Below are 5,080 nucleotides of genomic sequence, written 5' to 3' on the forward strand. Positions count from 1 at the left end.
ATCTTCAAGAAACATTTGGATGCTTATCTTGCTGGGATCCTATGATCCCTGCTGACTTCCTGCCCCTGGGGCAGGGAGCTGGGCTCGATGATCTTCCAAGGTCCCTTCCAGCCCTAATGTCTATGAAATCTATGAAAGTACAATATTCATACATCACACACACACTGCAGCAAAGAGATGTGTCATAGACTGGAGGACAAGTAATTAAAGTGAAAGCAACAGTACCATTTAGAAATAAAATGACTTATTTAAAATTTGTAATTGTTCAGGCTCCTCCCTTGTAGTTTCCATAGCAACATGGTCCTTTGAAACCCTGACCTTAAAAAGGTAACATGAAGAAAGGAGCACAATTTTTAATGCACTGAAATTAAGTTGGGAAACCAAGCTGTCTAATAGAAATGTAGCAAACTGTTCTTTCTTTGGCAAATGGGTGACTCAAAGCTTATAAGCTCAATAACAATTGTCTGCTAGATTCCCTTTATCAGAAGCCTGAATGCATCTACCAGGCTCACAATGAAGAACAAGTCTTGGAAAAACAGTCAAAAATGGCACAAGTGAGTCTGTAGGGAATTTAGACAAAACTGCTGAAATACAAGGTAACACTCTGCTGCAGAGCATTGAGTCATGATTTCATTCTGGTTAAGAACTGCAGTGAACATGACACACAAGGAAAGCTGGCAAACTCAGGCTCAATTCAGGAGTCTCACCCAAGAAACCTGTGTTATATCCTTTCACTGGTGAGGAACACACTTGACAAGGTTTATTGCTTTGAGAAGAAAACGAAATACTGTGATGCTTATATGATCCAGCACTAATTAAAGTAAAGATGAAGGCACCAATTAATTTACTGACATTTTGTTCAAGTCCTTTTAATTAGATGCATATGAAAGCCAAATATTCTTTGTCCATTCTCCTTTCCCTCTGACTGTGTTTGGTAAAAGTGTAACCGATAACTTAGAAATCATGGGCACTATGCTAAAAGGCAGGTGTCGTTTGAAAGCCCCATTGCTTAAGAAGTGTGGACTCTACCCAAAGCAGGAGGAAAACTGTTTGCAAACTCCGTTTGGGTACGTAAACTGAAATAGAATCTAGCATTTGCACACTTACTTTTACATTTGTTATAAAAGTATTCAGTTGTGTAGTGAAGATGACTAATAGTTTGTGGATACCTGTTTAAAAAAAAAGAGAGAGAGAGAGAAATAGAGTAACTTTATTTGCTGCATGCCTAGAGAAATAGGCTGCATAAATTGCCCATAGGAGATGTAGTCAAGGAGCCCAGCCCTAAAAGAAGTCAAGAGCATAAGAAACTAGAATTTTCAGGTTGAAGTATAAAAGTTTTTTGCAGATTTTTGGAACCATTCAGGTATTTTCCTGTTTAGACTATTTTGCTGAAAAGCAAGATTGTAGAAAAGAAAAGAAAAGAAAAGAAAAGAAAAGAAAAAATGCTGCTTCCCCTACTGATGAACCAGTTCACCAATTTTTCAAATCTCCAAAGTTATATTTGGAAATAAAGATATATACTTAGTTAACCCCAACTCTATTAATAGATGACTATATCCATGTATTACAATACATGAAGATTCATCTGTAGAGTATGCAATATAAAAACAGACTAAATTAATGTTTTTACTTGAAGAGAAAATGTAGAATTTAGACTGAATATTTCCTCTGAAAAGACTTCTAGGTTATCAATAAAAGAAAGAACATCTTGACTGGGCAAAAAACTGAAGACTAGATTGTCACAGAAACCTCTCTCTGTCTCTCTCTTTCCCCCTCCCTCTTTAGTTCTCACCTAATTAATCTTTGCCTATTTTTGAGCATTTGCGTGAAGGGAGCTACACATTTCCTTTAAAAATTCCTTAGGATTATCCTTCAATTTGCATAAATTAGAGTAGATTAATTTAAGGGAAATAAAAGAATTAACCAAAGGTATTTTGATTGAGAGGGAATGAGGGAAGAAGGGATTAGATTACCACCTTTGGGAGATACTAGCAACTATTTACTTAATTTCCTGGTGCTGTGATATTTAAAATGTGCAGTGAGGTCTGTACGTGAAGAATACTATGGCTCATATCTCTCCTTATTACTGTACAAGTCATGACTTAACACAAAATATTTGGAACTGTTTTTCTCCATATACACTTATTTAATAACAGATTGCATTTTCCCCTGTGGAGATTATTTTTTTATTTTCTGCCCATGAAGGTGAACTCTCTAAGTTCTGTTTAACATTATTTTTCTGTACAGATTGGTGTTCATGGCTTTTCAATTACTATCATTCACAGCAACCATTGATATGCTGTTTACCCTCTTCTTTAAGCCATTAAAGATTATGTTAATTAAGACATGTCCAAACACTATCACGGTTGTTATTCACTGAAGAATTCGCCAAATAAAGATTTTGGTTCGTTATTATTATATTTAAGTTAATTTTCCATCCATATGGCAGTATACTTATCTAGACAATGATACTTGCCTTGGTTGTATGGCAGGTTGTAAATATTTGTAACTTTGTAAATTGCAGTGGAACATGTGGACCAGATACTACTTCATGTGCTTAAAAGGTGCATATATAGCTGCATGGCTGAACTGTTTGTGTCTTACTCATACATTGGGATTTTTTCCTCCAGCAGTGAAATGCAATTTTCCTGCATACACACTTGCTGAAACTAGAATGGCGGATAAAGAAAACAAGCCTTTTAGCCCAATAAATTAATGACTAAGGCAATGGCCAGGGTACAAGAAATCTGGGTTCTAGACCTTTTCACCCAGAGGTTTTTTAAATCTGTATTCTCATTTCCCAGGAAGGTTCTCTAACTACCAGGTCACAGGTTAGGTGGTTGCAAGTCCCCCTTCCCTCCCCCCGCACTCCCTTTGAAGGTGGCCCAAAGCATTTTGCATTTACTATTTATTCCCTAAAATAAATCAACAGAACTGGCATTATCCACTGAGTCATCCTACTCTGCACTTCCTCTTGGGCCAACATTTCTCTCTCTTTTGGCTTCCCAGTGGGCCAGCTTCAAGAAGAGTTCTTAAGAGCATATATGTAGTACCTGTCCTGTATCCTGGTGATTAGACTAAGTAATAAGCATGTTCAAATAATGTCTGGGTGAAGGTGGGGCAGGCTAGAACCTGGTTTTCCATGTCCTTGATAGGTGCCCTTGCTAGTGCACTTTTGGGATGAAAGATGGAAAAGGTGTATTTCTTCTGTCTAACATCTGTTAATCATGGTTGCTTCTTCTGCTTCTGCTTTTTCCCCCAGCTAAAATTTCAGGACTTACCTAGCCTTACATGCATACCTGGACAATTGCCCCGCCCCTGATTGAAGACTGAGCTTTGCAGGTCTGGCAGACTTTGGGGCAGGGCCTCCGGTGTAAATAAAAGCTGCAGCAAGGAACAGTGAGGAGAGAGGAGGGGGGGCCTAGGGAGAGAAGACCCTATCCCATTTGAAGGACCAAGTGGTTAGAACCCAGATAGGGTGCATCTAATATTGGGTACAGTTGTCCTTCCTATTTGGTATCTATTGCCATTGTTGATGTTATAAATAGTTGGGTGTATTCATTCTCTATAATGGTCTCTGTAAGGATGTCTTTATTAGGTAACCCACTTGTAGTATTAACTTGCTGGATTGGCTGTCCCAGGATCCTCCCCTCTTCTGGGCCTGGGCATGGGTACTTACCCGAATGGGTTAGACTTCCTCTTGCTAACAGACCTTTATATGTATATTTGCATCTATACCTGTACCTGTTTCTATTTTAAAGAGTTTTAGATATAAATGTTTGCAACTCAATAAACTGTATATAGTTAGGAACTTTGGACCTGGGATAACTCTATAGAGGAAAGAGGGATTCACCTGAAATTCCAGCATTCACATCACCCCTCCTGTCAACCCATCCCATCTGCTTGAGAATAGGGCACACCCTTGGGTGTACCTGGGTTACAGTAAGATGGTCCTATTTATGCCCATTGGGCATGTGATAGCTTTGAGACCCACCAGGGGCAGGATCAAGGCTTGAGTAGTTATTGAGCCTGAACTGGGAAGAGATCACAAGATGCAGTGAAAGACAGGGGCTGGGGCCCAAAAGCCAGGTCAGAAGTAGTGGTCCAGGGATATAGAACCAGCCAGAGTAAGGGGAAGTAGCTGGCAAGGCTAAAGCCACAACAAATGGGGGGAAAAAAGGCCTAGAGGGGCCTGGAGACACCAGGACAAGCATCTCACCTGGCTAGAGAGTCAAAATATGTAAGGCATGAGGCACAGTGTAGGTAGGGGTGGCATAGAGCTGTTCAATTACCCCTTAAAGCAGGAGCTCCACACCTCTGGGTGTTCTTTGGAGCAGGACCAGATCTGGGAAGCCCTGGGGCAGCCTCCCCTTTGAAAGAACATCAAGATGTGGCAGGCAACTGAAGGGGATACTGTTTCCAGAGTGAGTTGGGAAAAAAGGGGCTAAAGTTAGACTGTTAAAATAAAGATGAACGTTAAAAAAAACACAAACAAAAAAACTGATTGTCAGATTTAGAGTCAGAGAAAAATTTTCCTCAGGTTAGATTGGTTACAGGATGGTAATATATTCATGACAATGGGCTAGGGACCAATTGTAAAGGATTAGGGTGGCTGATAAAAGTTATCTACCAGATGGAAATGATTAAAAAGAAATCATGGCCTGAACTTAACAAGTTATTCCAGGTAGTGCCTAGATAATTTATGTTAATAAATATGTGGATAAATTAAATCACAACCTTTGTTTTGTCTTTTTGCCAGTAAAGAAGCCAACTATGATGAAACTTAAATTAAAAGTGAAAAAGATTACAAAAATATGACTGTTATTTATGGGCATGTGTCTATATATATAGCTGTATAAATGCACTACAGTTCAATCCAACTTCTTCAGCAGGTTATGCAGTAGCATTATAGAAGATTAAAAACATACAAAAAAACAAATTCCCTGCCCATTGGCAATGTGTAGGGGGTGCATGCAGGTGAACATGCACCTCCTGAGATTGACGGTGCACCCCCTGTGAAAAGCACCACTTGCCACACCTCCCCTTGCTGCTGATACTGCTGTTGGCTGGTCAGCACTTG

This window comes from Crocodylus porosus, unplaced genomic scaffold (genome assembly GCF_001723895.1).
Source record: "Crocodylus porosus isolate Cpor-Errol unplaced genomic scaffold, CroPor_comp1, whole genome shotgun sequence".
NCBI classification, from domain to species: Eukaryota; Metazoa; Chordata; order Crocodylia; family Crocodylidae; genus Crocodylus; species Crocodylus porosus.